Source organism: Triticum dicoccoides, chromosome 6B, assembly GCF_002162155.2.
Source record: "Triticum dicoccoides isolate Atlit2015 ecotype Zavitan chromosome 6B, WEW_v2.0, whole genome shotgun sequence".
In the NCBI taxonomy this organism is placed as follows: Eukaryota; Viridiplantae; Streptophyta; class Magnoliopsida; order Poales; family Poaceae; genus Triticum; species Triticum dicoccoides.
In genome coordinates this window covers 310218687-310239149 of record NC_041391.1, presented here as the reverse complement: position 1 = coordinate 310239149, position 20463 = coordinate 310218687, and positions in this window count along the sequence as shown.

Genomic DNA, 20463 nt, shown 5'->3' with positions numbered 1-20463 from the left:
AAATACCCGAATCACTCGGAACCTTTCCGATGTCCGAATATAGTTGTCCAATATATCGATCTTTACGTCTTGACCATTTCGAGACTCCTCGACATGTCCCCGATCTCATCTAGGACTCCGAACTACCTTCGCTACATCAAAACACATAAACTCATAATATAACCGTCATCGAACTTTAAGCGTGCGGACCCTACGGGTTCGAGAACTATGTCGACATGACCGAGACACATCTCTAGTCAATAACCAATAGTGGAACCTGGATGCTAATATTGGCTCCCAGATATTCTACGAAGATCTTTATTGGTCAAACCGCATAACAACATACGTTGTTCCCTTTGTCATTGGTATGTTACTTGCCCGTGATTCGATCGTCGGTATCTCAATACCTAGTTCAATCTCGTTACCAGAAAGTCTCTTTACTCATTCCATAATACATCATCATGCAACTAACTCATTAGTTACAATGCTTGCAAGGCTTATACTGATGTGCATTACCGAATGGGCCCACAGATACCTCTCCGACAATTGGAGTGACAAATCCTAATCTCGAAATACGCCAACCCAACAAGTACCTTCGGAGACACCTGTAGAGCACCTTTATAATCACCCAGTTACATTGTGATGTTTGGTAGCACACAAAGTGTTACTCCGATAAACAGGAGTTGCATAACTCCATGGTTGAACTTAAGCATAATGCACAAACCTCAAAACACAAGCACTTCTCCTTTGTTCTAGAATCTTTCGTATCATAATTACCCATTTTTTCTAAATGAATTGCCATTATTTGTTTTTACTTTATGTTTTACAATGCACAACCCCATGAATGTTAACATTTTTATAAAACTATTTGATTTTGAATGAGATGAACTATAAGAACTAAATGAACATCTACATCATGCATATATGACTCAAAGCTTTACATGCTATAGTGTGTATTTATTCATAATTTGGTTTCCAAATCTCATGCGTTCAATGCATGATTACCTTACTAGTTTTGATTAGAGTAGCAAATTTCACGCGGCCGCGGGTATATCAAAATGTAGGGTCCATGCATCATTGCCTTTTGGTCGAACCTACGTCCACAATTTTTTGTACGTATATCTCCACTGGTCCCCGAACCCAAAATGTTGCCTCATTCTCGTAAAACCAAGTGGCCCACACATATTTAAGGTGTCGACTCGAACTGAATCCCTCTCCCGTTTACTATGACGTGGCCCCGCACGCCGTAGTACTCCTACAAACCCTACCACCGCACGCATCATCGGTTTTCTTCAAGAGGACGAGGGAGAAGCCGATTTGTGGTGGAGGCGCTTTCAAAAAAAGGATTTGTAGTGGAGAACCCTACCCTAGGGTGCCCTAGGTAGCTGCCACACGCATAATTGGTTTTCTCTTTTCTTTATGCTCTTGCGCCCTAGAGTGAAATGATGGTTGCTTCGTCCGTCCAGCTTAATGCGAGAAAGGTGGGGCTTTGTGATTTGACCCCTCATCGCTCATTTTCTACTACTGCGGCGCTACGACCGGGGTGCCTCCAATTCCAACCGCTGCTCCGAACTATAACTTGGTGCATCGCACATGGAACAAGATGGTGGATGAGCCACATGTCAGCCAAAGGGGTCCCGTTAAGTGTGTCGCCATTTCGTGTGCGGACTGACCCTGCTTGAGTTGCTACGCCAACACGACAGGAGCAGCCTACCACTTGGTTTTGCTCCTTGGTGAACCCCGGCTATATTGATCTAAAAAGATACATACTGTACTACCCTCTCCATCTCAGTTTTTTAGGCGTCTCGGTTTATAGGGCATGCATGTAGTTCTAGGTCATCCATTTGACTAACTAAATATGAGTTACTTTGTCACAAAAATTATATCATTGGATTCTTAAGTGGATGTAGTTTCTAAACATGTACTGTTCATCACATATATAGCCAGTTAAATTCTCGACCTAGCACAACGTGCATGTCATGTAAACCGATACGGAGGAAGTAGTAAAAATGAGGTGATTTTAACGAGCGATCGACGGGGGAGCATGGCCTGTCATGCGGTCCCATGTGTCATGATGTACCAAGGCGATGTGCATGTCCTTCTTGAGGCAGAAGCAATACTTCGTGGTTTGAGATGATGGCGAACCGAAGTGTTAAATAATGGTTGCTTCGTCCATCTGGGAAGGTGCGGCATTGTGATTTGATGTCTCATTGCTCATTACTACTACTAGGGCGATACAACTGGGGTGTGCCCCCCTGCTGTTTTGCACTGTTATTTGGTTCTTGACACATCGACCCGGTTGCTATATGTCCCACATGTCGGCGAGAGGAAGTACAAAATTCATGAAAGCGAGCGTCGACGGAGGAGTACAAGACACGACTTGGTTTTTGCTGCTTCGCACGAGCCATCGATACAAACCTGGACTAAAAAAAGGCAAGGGCGGGTCTTTTCCCGCGCGGCAGGCAGGGGAGTTTGGCATAGTGTGTTCGAGGCAAGGAGGCAGGAAGGGAAACAAGCAAATAAAGGTTGAGCGACTTAGTTTTGGGAAAATCTGATTTTACGGAGTACGTACCCACTAGGGTTTATAGGGCTCATCTAAAAAAATTCGTTTTCTGTTTTATAATTCTCAATTCTACTACTAGTAGTAGTACCATCGCATGTTGGATTTCGAGGTGCGTTAAATCACCCGATGCAAGCAGTGTCAAAAGAAAACTCACCAATGCATGTAGAAGTTCATGGAAATTTAGTGGTCATGCATGCATTCGTTCTAATTAATGCCTCGGTAAACATAACTTCTTGAGAAAAACGAGCGTACTAATTACTTGTCCAAACTACAAAATTAATTCCACCACTCACCGTCTACCTTGGTTAGAGAGATTTTGAAATTGAGCCATAAACTGGAAAGGAGAGAGTAGTAACTTTTGTCTCGATTACTATTTGTGTCCTTGTATAGATGCAAAATGTATTTTTTATAGGGGCCTTGTATAACTAAATGGAGGGAGTAATAAAGGACAAATATATTCCAAACAATATGATAATCTATCTAACCAAGCTTTGGACGAGGAGTAAACGAAGGGAGTAGTAAAATTTTCTCCTCGTCCTGCGAACCACCACGCGCGTGGGCGAGGGAGCGGGCGTAAGGCGTACAATACTAGTAAGCAAGCTTCACCTCATCCTGCGAGCCACCGCGCCCGTGGGCGGGGGAGATGGCGTACTAAGCAAGGTTCTCCTCGTTCTGCGAGTTGACAGGACACATCAAAAGTACTCCAGTGTATAGAGCCTTGCCTCTAAGGTAGGCCCCACATGGTTTGCCTCTTTTTTAACATAACGTGTCAAGTCACAATTTGTTTGTTCACCTGTGGTAGACGATCCTCCCTCCATCAAGTGGACAACTAGTACACGTGTCAAATTACCACGTGGGCTGCCTTTTCGTACAGAAATGAGCTCCACCGTGTACCTGCATGGGTGTGGTTGAGAAAGAGACGGGAGTATGTGCGTCGTGCATGCACCTCTTCTCTTCATGCACGTCCCCCACCTAAGTGGGTGTGGTTGAAGGAGATACCAACCTAGACATAATGTGTCGTCCATCCCCATGCCTCCGCCCAGTCCGACCACCAGTCACCACCACGCCCCACTCCTCGTCACCTTATGTCTCATCTTTCTCCCTCCATTTTTATATAAAAGGCCACTATCAAAATTACAATTTGCAGATATACAAGGCCAATAACACTAATCGATGCAATATTAATGGTGTTTTCCTCGTAGTACTAGAAAAGGAGGACATTAATTATCCCTTGCATGCATGCGGGAGTGTGAGCATCGGCTTGATGTGCATGAAAGACAAGAATACACATTAATTTACATGGCAAACAAGGAAACAAGGTGGCTTGCAACATTGACTTAGAAGACATTAATTTTTGCCTTGGTACCTGTAATATGGGTTTGTGGCCTTGTATACAAAAATGGAGTCCGATAAAGTTCTCGAGATACCATTTTTCCGATAAAATTCTCGAGATATCATTAGTTTTTACAAATGGGATTACTCCTGCATGGGTCAATCACAACAGGTGTTTGGTAAAAAATGCACCTTGATGTTCTGTGCAATGCACGAGCATCTTGCTAGTCCATGAAAACAACACATGGCAAAAATTTTCATGGCGAACGAGGGATTTGAATCTGCTGGGAGGGGCTGTTTGGATCTTGCCCGGGGTAGCCAAATTATTGGCAACCCTTTTGTCCACCGGTGCCTTTGCCACTGATGAACAAGGAATGGCTCAGGTGCTCATGCATCCTCTAGTGCGCATGTTGGAGACGAGCTCGCATGAGCTATGTTTTTTTGTCCCACCACGCCGCCCGAGCCTCTCGCAGACCGACTAACGACCCTGTAAATTACACCATCCAACCGTAGCCGCACACATTATGACAGCAAATCAACCAACCGGTCGAAATTCATGCAAACACGGCGATATTTCATATAAACAATGACGGAAATCATATAAAATACCGGATTTTCATACAAACATGACGGATTTCATTAAATTCAAATGAACTACACGGTGCTAGTTCTCGATAGCACAGGTATATAATACCTGGCCTAAATGGTCGCCCGCTGATCCATTTGTGTTCCTCATGTCCGGCAGCATGATCACTAGACTGCCGGGAGCCCCGGAGGTATATGCTTCACCGCAAAGGATGGCTCGCTTCACCACTGCCCAACTGATATCATTGACTGATGCCGAAGATGAAGGTGGAAGGGCACTTCCCCACTTCCGTGGAGCCCATGCGGGGTCGATGAAGGTCCTCACAACAAAAGGATCCGGCAAGACACCTGCTGTGTACGCCGGCGTTGCCTTCGCGGTGGCCTTCATGGGACCCATGTGGCGGCGACCTCCTGTGTTCTACTTCTCCTCAATGATGGCGGTGGACGTGGAGGCGCTTGCCACCGACTTGTCGCTCTCCACGCACCCGGCTCCTGTCGTTGCTTGCATGGCGCGGCCGCCGGCATGGGAGTCTCGGCCACAAAAACAGGAGACGCGGTCGCAGACACGGGAGGCGCGGTACGAGGCGGCAGCGTGGATGGCAGCAACAATGCCCGTGCGCCGCTCCTCGTCGAGCTGACCTGGAGCAGCAAGTTGCTGAACCGCGTGCAGGCTTGGGGCGACAACTGGCTCCGTTGGGCGATGGAGGGAAGTGGATCAGCGAGCTACATAGCTCGTATCCGGCGGGCTCGGTGGGCCACCCAGCTAGCATGGATGCGGGATAACTACTCTTCGTAAGCCATTGTAAGAGTGGACAAAATGGTGAAGGAGGAGATAGGGGAGCGGCGGAGGTGCGATTCTTGGCCGGCGTTTGGCCTCATTTAAATAGTAGATTAAATAGTCCACGGACAGGAGGAGCTCGGCCAACATTGCATTTAATGTCGGCCCGGTCATGAACGAACGTGTGTCTAGAGTGGGTTTCTTGGCTTCCAAACGGGCGGGTTTCATGGAGGCGTTTCAATGCGGCAAGGAGGCATGTTCAGCCGGGCGTGCAGCGAGTGGCGGCCTCGACTCTGACATACAACACCGTGTCGTTCTTCTGCTGACATGTGGGCTCTTTGGGTACATGGACTGCATGTCAGTGACCCAATGCAGGCAGCGCACAGTAGAGGAACTTTTGGTGGGCCAGGGCGGTCAGAAGCGGGCATTTCATAAACCGATGATTGTTCATTGAGTGTGATGTCATCTATTTCATGTAGATAAGCCTACTATGTTATTAGCCTGTTCGATACGTTGTGATTCATAAAGACCGCTGCAAACATCAATGTTCTGCTTATCACAGATTAGATTGATTAATACCCGTAACAATCCATGTCCTTAGCAAAGGGTGCATGCACGTATATGTTGAGCGTATGTCTTGCGTCGTGTGATTGTGTGCATGCAGGCATGCAAGTGTTGCGTGCATGCAAGGGTACGTTTTAGTGTTGCATGCATGTGTGCGTACGTGCGTGTGTTCATGAGTGCATGTGTAGGTGTCAGTGTTGCACGCCTGCATGCGTGCGTGGGTTCATTATGTGTACATGTCAGTATTGCACGCCTGCATGTGTGCGTGTGTTCGTGCGAGTGTTTCGTGCATGCATGTGTACGTGCGGGGTGAGGCTACACGTCAGTCGACTGACTTTTTCATCTCTGGTCATTAGATTTTCCAGCAGTTTGATACGAAATCAAGGGCCTGCAGTTTATCTTCAAACTCTGCCCCCTGAGCTGCCAGCCACCACTGGCCGAACCGCCGCCCCCCGCCGCCCGCGGCCGGCGCGCGCCACCACGCCGCCCCGCCTGCCCCAAAACTACTCCCCACCGCCGGTCTGCTGCCGCACCGGCCATCCCTCTAGGCACCCCCGCAATCCCCACGCCAGCGCCCAATCACCGCGCCCCCCCCCACCGCCGGCGAATGCCAACCAGAGGTCTCACGACTTCGAATACCCACTGACCACTAATTTATTACCATTTTTGTCCTTCATATACGCGTTGACGGGTGGGCCCTATGGTAATGTGCGATGTTGAATGTGGATCGTTTGACTCGTTAATTGATTGTGTCATCAACAAATTACAGAGCTATATGGTGAGCCAGTGACCGTATGATCACCCTAAAATGTATTTTATTAATACAGTACAGACTCAAACTACCATTTATTTCTTTCATATACGGGCTGACAGGTGGGCCCGACGGTTACGCGCCCCGATGGTGCAACACTAGTTATGCCAGGTGGAACGTTTGACTGGTCAATTGATTTTGTCATCAACAAAATACGGAGTTGTACGGGTGAGCCAGTGACCGTATAATCATGACATGTATTTTGTTTAACACGGTACAGATGCAAGGGCTCATATATACGCACAAGCACTCTCCGCTATAAGCACACACACGCAGTCGCCATAGGTGCCTCGTATATGATCTTGAGATTTTACGAAGTCGCCATAGGTGCCTCGTAGTCGAGTGGAACGTCTCCTCCCACTGAACGCACATCACTGGAAAATATTAAAATTAACCCAGGATAAATGCGAGCACTGGGACTTTAACCCTGGTGGGCTCGAGAAACCACTATCCTCCTAACCATCCAACCACATGTTGGTTAGCATGCCAAAATGTATGTGGTGCGTGATGAGCTTATCTGAAGTCCAGCGACCATATCGTGCTTTTGCTTCAAATACAATGACCGTAAGTGTCGTCAACAAAATACGGAGCACGCATCAAATGAAAAGTCTGTTAGTGTCATCAAGAAAATACGGGGACGTATTGTGAGCTAGATACCGTATGATCACCACGAGAATGTATACGGTAACCATAATGAGCATATTCTGAAGTCCAGTGACCGTATAGTGCTTTAGCTTGAAATACAGTGACCGTCACACGTGAATGTGTCGTGAGCATGCATACTTTTAGAGGCTGAGAGATAGTTTGTGTGCGTACGTGAAAGTGGTGTAGAAAGAGGGGGTCTCCGGTGGTGACAAGGAGAGATATGCCCTTCGTTTCTCTTTCCCGTGACTAATATTTTAGGAGAATATATAAACATTCACAATGCAGAACAAATATTTTTGGATGCACCATGCAATTAACTTTCATATATAACATTGTACTATTGTATATGCTTATTTTCTTAGTAGCCGATTGCGTGTGTGGAGTGGTGGGCACATCATTTCTAGTTGGTGGGTCAACATGAAGACTCATGGGTCGGTTCCATCCTGCGCCACATAGGTTGGACTGAGACGCATTATACGAAGACCCATGTGGAGGACTCGACGTACAAAATGAAGCTACGAGAGTCGTGGAGGACTCTATCCCCACTGGTGATAAGCCGACTATATATGATTTGTAACCCTAGGCCCCGAGTATGTTATAGAAGCTTGGGGGCTAGTTCATCGATACTATACACAGACGCACAATGCCAGGTATTCACGTGTACTTTGTACATACCCCTATCACTAATATACAGTACCAAGAGTAGGCTTTTTCCTCAACTGCAAGGGTCCAAACTAGGGTAAAACTTTGTCGTGTATTACCGTCCAGCCTAACAGTCAGGGATATCCTACCGAATGATATGATGGAATCATATCTTGCAACTACTAAGAGAGAGGACTATCTGGGGGGTCGGGGGCAATGTGTGTGAGAGAGGCCTAAAGATAATGTGTGTGCGGGAGACATGTAGGCAAATATATGTGCGTATAGAAGGCTAGTAGAGACCGTGTGTGTGTATATATGCATGTGAGTGAAATATTGTTTTCCAACTGAGATTAGTGAAAAGAGTGGTACATAGTAGTCAGAAAGAGAGAGAGAGAGAGAGATATAGAGAGCATGTGCGTGACACCCCGGGAGAGATTGTGAGCATGTGTGAAAGAGAAATGCCGATGCATATAAAGTGTGTGCACTTATGAGTTAGATAGAGAGATATATAGCGCATTTGTGAGAACGGGCCGAGGCATAGTGCTTCTACGTGTAAAAGGCGGTTCTATGCATTAAATTAAAATATAAATGGCATTATTATTTTTTGGATGAGATCATGAATTTTGCAAATTGCATATGGACGAAAATCGGTCTATCAGACACCCATACTCTATTGAATTCTAGCATGTGCATGTGTTTATTTCATATTATCGATCCATAGAGTGAGAGCGGTTTGAAATACAGGCAATGGATTGCTTTTGCAATTCATATGTAAACATTAATTAGTGCACTCCATGTTGTTAGTATGAAGCACTTTATACATTTTTCACTTGCGTGGATACATTCCAAATTACTAGCTACAAAATAGAATACGTGTTGAATTCAACATAAAGGGGGTTTCGAAGATTCGAATTATAGGAAGTGCATTCGTCTATTTGAACCCGAGATAATGGCATTTGTAAATCAGATCTAAAAGGGGGCATCAATCTTTGTTGTGCGTTTGAACATGCTATATATTCATACGCATGTCTAACTTTTTTTTGAAACCAAGGAGATTATATCTGGAACCATGCATGAACTAAGGTAAGTTGCACATTTTTTAATATATACTCGTGTATAATGTATATTTATATGTACCCCCTCCATTCCAAATAATCGTAGCTTTAGGACTTTCAAGAGTAAAGATTTGTGAAGTTTGACAAATCCTGAAAGTTCAATTCAAGAGAAATGAAAACGTTAATGCTTCTAATACCAAATATTGAACGAAGCACCAAATAAGCCTCTGGTCACCCAAAACCGTGCGAGACTAATGTTTGGTGGTAGGAAATTACTGTCCTGACTTTGGCCTGTGTAGCCTATCAGCCCGATGTCCAAAGGTCTAAACTGGGGTAGGTTTGTAACTTCACCAGGACGCCAGTCTCAACCGCCTTTGAGAAGCATTCATATGCCGTGGGTGCCTAAACACCCATGCGCTCGGCCGAAATCTATCCCGCCCACATTTGGGACACCTGAGATTACTGTCCTAACCCCAACCCGCAATATGTCTGAAATTTTAGATGGGGGGAAAGTTACAAACTTTCCCCAAATTTCAAACAAGCGCATCCCAAACCGAAACATTCTTCCCCCTTAGTTCCCCTCCCTTTGTTTCCCCATTCATACTCCATGGGCGCCAAAACACCCTCTCCACCAGCCGCGAAACCCAATCCTCCTCCTCCCTCCACCTCATAGCGCCCAATCCACTGCCACCCTCCTCCATCACACCGGAGCCGGTACCTCGACATCGTCGTCTAACATAACCGCAACCACAACGCCCTCAAGGACTTAGCAGCTAAAGCCGACGCAGAGCTGCCTCCACGACACCGACGCCGACGTGCGCCATACTAGAACCACTTTGACCATGCCGTCCTGCGCCTCACTGCTGCCGCTCCACTGTCGCAACCGTCCACCGCACAGGAGTTGTTCCCGCTACTCCATTGTTTGCCTCCTCGGATCTGGTTCCCCGCCGCCGACAAACGGCCACCGCACCACACTCAACAACTTGGCCATGGGTTCATCCAAGGCTCCACCGTCCTCCACAACTTCTCGTTTCCAGCAAACCACAATAAGATTGTTGAAAAAACAGAAGGAGGACACAACACTGCTAGTAGAAAGAGGTACTCCTCTTCCCTTATTCGTGCAAATCTTACGTCTCTGCTCACACCGTATTCATCCCACGAAAGAAACTAGTTGAGTGCTTCTTACTGCATCTTCTTCAGATACTAAATGCACAAGGTTTCCTCCCTTTACTATCTCACCTTTGCTAGAGGTCAGTAGCCCGCCTGGATTTCAATTCAGGGTCAGTCGAACCACAATTAAAATAAGCAGCACCCGCTTAGGCGCGTGGAGCACCTAGTCCGCCAGTTCGCTGGGGAAGCAGCGCATCGGTGTCTATCATAGGGGTGTGGGGCGCAGGAGCTGCTTGCGCCGTATCTGGAGGTTGGCGGGGCTTGAATGGATGGCCGGGGGGCGGTGCCAAGCACGGAGGTGCGGTGAGGTCGAGGGGAGGGTGGAGGCAGGGGACTAGGCCGGTGGACGCTAGCGTTTCGAGGAAGATCATCAACACTGACTGGCTGGAGGTAGATGAAGGCGATCTGCTCATTGTTTATACATCGGATGGTGCAGAAAAAACGGACTGACCTATTTGTTTTCAGTCGACTGTTATTTTCATAGAATCCTGCAGTACTTAGTGTGCCATGCATGTTGTGGAGCTATCATATGTCTCCCGTCATTTCTTTCTCACCGACCTGCTATCTGCTACCTTTACACTGTACTAATTGTGCACACACTTCACCCATACTCATGCTATTGTTTTTTTATGCATGGGTATTTTAGACTCTGACGCAGTGTTGATGAATGCAAAAAACAAAAGACAGAAGTCACTCTAGTGTAATTCAAAGATAAGCACTAAGCGTTTCAGCGTTCTAAAGGGTGCAGTGTCAGCAGTTGGAGACAGTAAACATAGCTCTGCAGTTGATGATCTCAATTGCCACACACAACCATCCCAGGTGCTTGCTTTAACTTTGCGCTGTCAAATGTGGTTGCATGTTGCATATGGTGTCTAGCTTGTATTGCTTCTAATTTGGTTAAATTGCATCTGCTTACTTTACACATTATACCTTTGATAATGACATGCCTTCCTGTTTTTGATACATACTACATATGTCTATTAACCATGTTCGTACATCAAACTAATGCTCTTTTGTATCCCTCATCAATCACTAATGATGAGATAGTCACCCCAGTGGGTTATTGTGAGACGCGCTACTCGTTTAAAGAGTTCAGTGTCATCCTCCCCACATGATTCTCAAGAAACAACAAGGCTAAATGAAGATAGTCAACATAGCTCTCTAGTTGATGACCGCAATTCCCCCACACCACCATCGCAGGTACTTGCTCTTACTTGGCAGTGTGATATGTGGTTGCATGTTGCATATGGTGTCTACCTTGTAATGCCTTTAATTAGGGTAAATTGCATCTGCTTAGTTAACACATTATACCTATGAATATGACATGCCTTCCTGTTTTTGGTACATACAGTGTCTTTCTATTAACCATGTTCTTACATCAAACTACTTTTCTTGTGTATCCCTCATCAATCACTTATGACGATACACCTTCAAGTTGGCAGTGTAATATTGGTTGCATCTTGCATATCATTTCAAACATCTATTGCCTCTAATTTGTTGAAGTGTCACTTATAATGAGACAGATCTAACTTGGTAGAGTGATTTTGGTTGGATCTTTCATATGGTCTCTAGATTGCATTGCTTCCATTTTGTTGAAATGCCTTCTGCTTAGCATTTTTTATACATATTCCATCCTCCTACAATGTGGTTTCCATGCATAAAAGTTGTGTTTGTCAGTATCATGCATCAACAAATTTGGAAGTGTGAATTTCATTCCTTTTTCTTATGTGTTTAATTGACAAGGCAAAATCTGAAAGGACGAAGGCACAGAATGATGGTGGTCCTCTGGAGCAACCGAAATAGACGATCTCTGCCGATTCTCCTGCTACTCCTACTGCAGTGCTAGTTCCAAATCTCATCTCCCCTACTCCACAACCCCGGATGCTTTTGCTCTAACATGGCAGTGTGATATCTGGTTGCATGTTGCATATGGTGCCTAGCTTGTATTGCTCCTAATTTGTTAAATTGCATCTCCTTAGCTTACACATCATACATGGAATATGACACGCCTTCCTGTTTATGTTACATACTACATCTGCCTATCACACCATGTTCTTACATCAAACTACTGTTCTTGTGTATCCTACATCTATCGCTTATGATCAGACAGTCACGCCCGTGGGTTAGTATGAGACGCGCTACTCTTATAAAGAATGCAGTTTCACCCTCTCCACGTGATTCTGAAGAAACAACAAGCCTAAATGAAGATATTGAACGTAGCTCTGTACTTGAAGACTGCATTTCACCTACACCACCATCACAGGTGCTTGCTCAAATTTCACAGTGTGATATGTGGTTGCATGTTGCATACGGTCTCTAGCTTGTAACGCTTCTAATTATGGTAAATTGCATCTGCTTAGTTTACACATTATACCTGTGAATATGACATGCCTTCCTATTTTTGGTACACACTACAACTATGTGTTAACCATGTTCTTACATGAAACTACCTCTCTTCTGTATCCTGCATCAATCACTTACGATGGTCACCTTTATTCATTGCATATTGCATATTACTTCTAGCATGTTGCCATGTATTGCTTCTAATTTGGTCAAATACATTTGTTAGGTCACCCTTTTAATTTGGCAGAGTGATATTGGTGTCATCTTTCATACGGTTTCTAGCTTGTATTGGTTCTAACAAGTTCAAACACCTTGTGCTTAGTTTACACTTTATACATCATACATGTCAATATGTCACGTCGTCCTGTTTTTCATACATATTCCATCCTCCTATCATGTGGCTGCCTTACGTGAAAGTACTGTTCGTCAGTATCATGCATCAACAAGTTCTGAAGAGCAAATTTTATTCCTTTTTCTTGTGGGTTTGACTTGACAAGGAAAAATCAAGAAAGAGGAAGGAAAAGAGTAAGGAAGCCGATGATGGTGGTCCTCTGCAGCAACATAAATGGAGCATCTGTATGGATTCTCCTTGTACTGCTAGTGCATTACAAGGTCCAAGTCTCCGCTCCCCTACTCCACCATCCAAGGTGCTTGCTCTAACTTGGCAGTGTGATATCTGGTTGCATGGTGCATATGGTGTCTAGCTTGTATTTCTCCTAATTAGTGTAAACTACATCTGCTTACCTTACACATGATACGTGTGAATATGACACGCTTTCCTGTTTTTGGTACATACTATATCTGTCTATCACACCATGTTCTTACATGAAACTACTCTTCTTGTGTATCCTGCATCGGTCACTTATGATGGGACACCTTTAAGTTGGCAGTGTGATATTGGTTTGTGTCTTGAATATGATTTCTAGCATGTAGTGCTTCTAGTTTGATAAACGCCACCTATGACAAGACAGTTTTAACTTGGCAGAGTGATATTGATTGCACCTTCCATATGGTGTCTAGCTTGCAGTGCTTCTAATTTGTTGAAGTGCCTTCTGCTTAGTTACCACATCATAGGTGTGAATATGTCAAGCCGTCCAGTTTTTCGTACATATTCCATCCTCGTATCATGACCTTGCCTTTCATCAGAGTAGTGTTCGTCAGTATCATGCATGAATGAGTTCTGAAGAGCGAATTATAATCGTTTTTCTTGTCAGTTTGATCTCACGATGCAAAATCAATAAAGCCGAAGGAATATGGCAAGGCATTGGATGATGGTGGTCCTTTCGAGCAACTGGAACGGAGGTTATCTACAGATTCTACTCCGCCATCCTCCCAACAGGATTCGCAAGACAACACAAGGCTAGATAGCCAACATAGCTGTGTAGATGATGAGCACATCTCGCCTACTCCACCATCACAGGTGCTTGCTCAAACTTGGCACTATTATATGTGGTTGCATGTTGCGTATGATGTCTAGCGTGTATTGCTTCTAACTTTGTTGAATCGCATCTACTTACTTTACACATAATGCCTGTGAATATGACATGTGTTCCTGTTTCTAGAACATACTATATCTGATCACACTATGTTCTTACATCAGATTACTGTTCTTGCATATCCCATATCAGTCACTTATGATAAGGCACCTTTAAGTCACCACTGTGATATTGGTTGTGTCTTGCATATGATTTCTAGCATGTACTGCTTCTAATTTGTTGAAACGCCATACAGTTTGAGCTTGGCAGAGTGATATTGGTTGCATCTTTCATATGGTGTCTAGCTTAAAGTGCTTCTAATTTGTTGAAATGCCTTCTGCTTAGTTACCACATCATAGGTGTGAATATGTCATGCCATCCTGTTTTTCGTACATATTCCATCCTCGCATCATGTGTTTGCCTTTCATCCGAGTAGTGTTCATCAGTATCATGCATGAATGAGTTCAGAAGAGCGAATTTTATTCCTTTCCTTATCAGTTTGACTTCACAATGCAAAATCATTACAGTTGAAGCAAATTAGTCTGGCAGTGGATGATGGTGGTCCTTCGGAGCAACTCAAACAGGGGGTCTCTACAGATTCTACTCCGCCATCCTCCCAGCAAGATTCGCAAGACCACACAAGGCTGGACAGTCAACGTAGCTGTGTAGATGATGAGCACATCTCCCCTACTCCACCATCACAGGTGCTTCCTCTAACTTGGCCCTATTATATGTGGTTGCATGTTGCGTATGATGTCTAGCTTGTATTGCTTCTAACTTTGTTGAATCACATCTGCTTACTTTACACATAATGCCTGTGAATATGACACGTGTTCCTGTTTCTAGAACATATGTGTACATGATGATCACATCTCCCCTACTCCACCATCACATGTGCTTGCTCTAACTTGGAACTGTTATATGTGGTTGCGTTTTCCGTATGATCTCTAGTTTGTATTGCTTCTGATTATGTTGAATTGCATCTGCGTAGCTTACAACTTGTACCTACAACGATCACTTACCCATAAGACACATTTAACTTGGGACTGTGATGTAGGTTGCATCTTGCATAGTCTTCTAGATTGTACTGCTTCTAGTTTCTTGAAATGGCACTTATGACGAGATACTTTTTACATGATAAAGTGATATTGGAAAATAGGAAGGAAAAGAGTAAGGCAATATCATGCATCAACCAGTTATGCAGAGCTAATTTTATTCATCTTCTTGTGGTTTTGACTTCATAAGGCAATATCAGAAAAGCCTGTATTTCTTCTATTTTGATTAAATTGCACCTACTGAGTTTATACGTTATACATGTTCATATGACATGGCTTTCTGGGTCTAGAATACACTGCATCTATCTATCATACCATGTTCTAACATCAGAGTGCTGTTGTTGTGTATCCCGCATCAGTCACTCATGATTGGACGCTTTTAACACGGCAGTTTGATAGTGGTTACATCTTGCATTGATTTCTATGTTGTACAGGTTCTAATTTTTTGAATTGCCACTTATTACAAGACACTTTTAACTTGGCAGAGTAATATTGGTTGCATCTTTCATATGGTGTCTGATACGTCTCCAACGTATCTATAATTTTTTATTGTTCCATGCTATTATATTACCCGTTTTGGATGTTTATGGGCTTTACTTTACACATTCATATCATTTTTGGGACTAACCTACTAACCGGAGGCCCAGCCCGTACTGCTGCTTTTTCCCTATTTCAGTGTTTCGAAGAAAAGGAATATCAAATGGAGTCCAAACGGAATGAAACCTTCGAGAGCGTGATTTTTGGAACGAACGTGATCCAGAGGTCTTGGAGTGCAAGTCAAGAAGTAGTCGAGGCGGCCACGAGGGTGGAGGGTGCGCCCACCCCTACTGGGCACGCCCCCCTATCTCGTGGGCCCCTCGGGCATCCACCGACCTACTTCTTCCTCCTATATATACCCATGTACCCCGAGAACATCGAAAGCGACCACGAAAAACTTTTTCCACCACCGTAACCTTCTGAATCTGCGAGATCTCATCTCGGAGCCTTTGTCGGTGCTCCGTCGGAGCGGGAATCGACCACGGAGGGCTTCTACATCAACACCATAGCCCCTCCCATGAGTTGTGAGTAGTTTACCACAGACCTTCAGGTCCATAGTTATTAGATAGATGGCTTCTTCTCTCTTTTTGGATCTGTATACCATGTTCTCCTTGATCTTCTTGGAGATCTATTCGATGTAACTCTTTTTGTGGTGTGTTTGTCGAGATCTGATGAATTGTGGGTTTATGATCAAGTTTATCTATGAGAAATATTTGAATCTACTCTGAATTCTTTTATGTATGATTAAGTTATCTTTGCAAGTCTCTTCGAGTTATCGGTTTGGTTTGGCCTACTAGATTGATCTTTCTTGGAAAGGGAGAAGTGCTTACCTTTGGTTTCAATCTTGCGGTGTCTTTTCCCAGTGACAGCAGGGGCAGCAAGGGACGTATTGTATTGTTGCCATCGAGGATAAAAAGATGGGGTTTATATCATATTGCACGAGTTTATCCCACTACATCATGTCATCTTTCTTAATGCGTTACTCTGTTCTTATGAACTTAATACTCTAGATGCATGTTGGATAGCGGTCAATGTGTGGAGTAATAGTAGTAGATGCAGGCAGGAGTCGGTCTACTTGTCACGGACGTGATGCCTATATACATGATCATGCCTAGATAATCTCATAATTATTCGCTTTTCTATCAATTGCTCGATAGTAATTTGTTCACCCACCGTAATACTTATGCTATCTTGAGAGAAGCCACCAGTGAAACCTATGGCCCCCGGGTCTATCTTTTATTATATAGCTTTCAATCTACTTTTATTTGCATCTTTACTTTTCCAATCTATATCATAAAATACCAAAAATATATTTATCTTATCATATTATCTCTATCAGATCTCACCTTCGCAAGTGACCTTGAAGGGATTGACAACCCCTTTATTGCATTGGTTGCGAGTTCTTTGTTTGTTTGTGTAGGTGCGTGGGACTTCTGAGGAGCCTCCTACTGGATTGATACCTTGGTTCTCAAAAACTGAGGGAAATACTTATGCTACTATTGCTGCATCACCCTTTCCTCTTCAAGGAAAACCAACGCAAGCTCAAGATGTAGCAAGAAGGATTTCTGGCGCCATTGCTGGGTAGGTCTTCACTCAAGTCAAGACATACCAAGTACCCATCAGAAACTCATCTCCCTCGCATTTACATTATTTGCCATTTGCCTCTCGTTTTCCTCTCCCCCACTTCACCCTTGCTGTTTTATTCGCCCTCTCTTTCCCAATCTTCTCCTCTCTCTTTTGCTTGCTCTTGTCTTCTTCCTTGCTTTTGTTTGCCGTTATGTCTGAAATTGGGTTGTTTGTCGTCGATATGGACAATAATGATAACATGGAAAATTTTGATGCTCCTGTTGAAGAATCCCCTATCTTGCATACTAAAAAGTTTTGAATTAGTAGTGGTAACATTATTGGAAAAAGTGTTTTCAAGATTTCTTCACTTGTACCGGTGATTTACCTTCTATGGGTGGTTCTATTCTTCATAGAACTAGTAGTCTTGCGGATGCTATCGCTATGCTTGTAGTTGAGCCTGAAAGACAATTTATGCATATGCATCCTTGCATACAAAGAATTTTCCTGGAATTTTCTAATACTGAGCATTCTTCTGTTAAGCGCGTTGTTACTATCTTTTTGCCTCGTGAGTTTAGATTTATAATAAGAGAGGCCAAAGAAATCTTTGCGCACTATAGGGTGGACGCCGGTCGTCCTCCCATAGAGGCGATCCTCTTCGACCAAGAGGAAATTAGGCATTTTCAATCTTTGTACTATGTTGCTTTCAATGAAAACCTTAGAAAAAAGGTTCCTACCAATGTCCTAGTTGATAGAATTTCCAAACTTAATAATGATTTTGCTCTTCGAAATAATGAGCTAGGATACTCTCTTGAGTTTAGGCTCAGGAAATTCTGCCAAAAGAATGCTTACAATGATGAATTAGTTGTGCAATATGAAGGGCCAAAGGAGGAACCCATTCCTCCTATGATTGATCTTGGGGACTTTTGTCCCATTAAATTTAGCCCTTTTTATTACTTTTGCTTGCCTCAAAGAAAACTTGTTGTTGAACGTAGAGAATATGAGATGAGTTTTCAAGATTTATCTTATTATTATGGCACTATTTAGATCTATCCTCGCTTTTATGCCTAGCTAGGGGCGTTAAACGATAGTGCTAGTTGGGAGGCAACCCAATTTTATTTGTGTTTTTTGTTTTTGTTTCTGTTTAGTAATAAATTTTGCATCTACCTTCTGTTTAGATGTGTTTTTATGTTTTAATTAGTGTTTGTGCCAAGTAGAACCTATAGGATAACCTTTGGTGATAGTTAATTTGATTCTGCTGAAAAACAGAAACTTTGCACGAACAAATTAGTTTTGTTAATTCACATAAAGGTGATTTTGCATTGATTCTTTTTTATGTAGATCAATAGATAAATTTCCCAAGACTTCCTATTTTTGTAGGATTTTTAGAGTTCGTTAAGTATTCGAGGGTTACAGATTGCTTCAGACTGTTCTGTTTTTGATAGATTCTGCCTTTCGTGTGTTGTTTGCTTATTTTGATGCATCTATGGCTAGTATTAAGTGGTATGAACCATAGAGAACTTGAAATACAGTAGGTTTAGCACCAATATAAGTAAATAATGAGTTCATTATAGTACCATATGTGGTGGTTTTGCTTTCTTTCACTAACGGAGCTTATGAGATTTCCTGTTGAGTTTTGTGTTGTGAAGTTTTCAAGTTTTGGTTAAAGATTTGATGGACTATGGAATAAGGAATGGCAAGAGCCTAAGCCTATGGATGCCCATGGCACCCCAAGATATTCCAGAATAGCCAAAAGCCTAAGCTTGGGGATGGCCCAGGAAGGCATCCCCTCTCTCGTCTTCGTTTATCGGTAACTTTACTTGGAGTTATATTTTTATTCGCCACATGATATGTGTTTTGCTTGGAGCGTCTTGTATGATATTAGTTTTTGCTTTTTAGTTTTCCACAATCATCCTTTCTGTACACACCTTTTGGGAGAAGCCCATTTGATTGTAATTTATTAGAATACTCTATGTGCTTCACTTATATCCTTTGAGCTAGATAGTTTTTTGCTCTAGTGCTTCACCTATATCTTTTAGAGCACGGCGGTGGCTTAATTTTGAAGAAATTGTTGATCTCTCATGATTCACTTATATTATTTTGAGAGTCTCTTAGAACAGCATGGTATTTGCTATGGTTATAAAATTGGTCCTAGAATGGTAGGCATCCAAGTTGGGTATAATAAAAACTATCATAGAAAGTGAATTGGATGCTATGATCAATTTGATGCTTGATGATTGTTTTGAGATATTAGGATGGTGATATTAGAGTCATGCTAGTTGGGTGATTATGAATTTAAAGAATGCTTCTGCTAAAGGTTGTGATTCCCGTAGCATGCACGTATGGTGAACCGCTTTGTGATGAAGTTGGAGCACAATTTTATTTATTGATGGTCTTCCTTATGAGTGGCGGTTGGGGACGAGCGATGGTCTTTTCCTACCAATCTATCCCCCTAGGAGCATGCGCGTAGTACTTTGTTTTTGATGACTTGTAGATTTTTGCAATAAGTATGTGAGTTCTTTATGACTAATGTTGAGTCCATGGATTATACGCACTCTCACCTTCCACCATTGCTAGCCTCTTTTGTGCCGCGCAACTTTCACCGATACCATACACCCACCATATACCTTCTTCAAAAAAGCCACCATACCTACCTATTATGGCATTTCCACAGCCATTCCGAGATATATTGCCATGAAACTTTCCACCGTTCCATTTATTATGACACGCATCATCATTCTCATATTGCTCTTTGCATGATCATGTAGTTGACATCGTATTTGTGGCAAGGCCACCTTCATAATTTTCATACATGTCACTGTTGATTCATTGCATATCCCGGTACACTGCCGGAGGCATTCATATAGAGTCATACCTTGTTGAGTTGTAATCTTGAGTTGTAAGTAAATAAAAGTGTGATGATCTTCATTATTAGAGCATTGTCCCAGTGAGGAAAGGATGATGGAGACTATGATTCCCCCACAAGCCGGGATGAGACTTCAGACTATAAAAAAAGAAAGAAGGAAGGAAAAAAGAGGCCAAAAAAGGGAAAATGCCCAAAAAAGGAGAAAAAAAGAGAAAAGAAAAAATGAGATAAAAAGAGAGAAGGGACAATGCTACTATCCTCTTTACCACACTTGTGCTTCAAAGTAGCACCATGATCTTCATGATAAAGAATCTCCTATGTTGTCACTTTCATATACTAGTGGGAATCTTCATTATAGAACTTGGCTTGTATATTCCAATGATGGGCTTCCTCAAAATGCCCTAGGTCTTCGTGAGCAAGCGAGTTGGATGCACACCCACTTAGTTTCTTTTATTGAGCTTTCATACATTTATAGCTCTAGTGCATCCGTTGCATAGCAA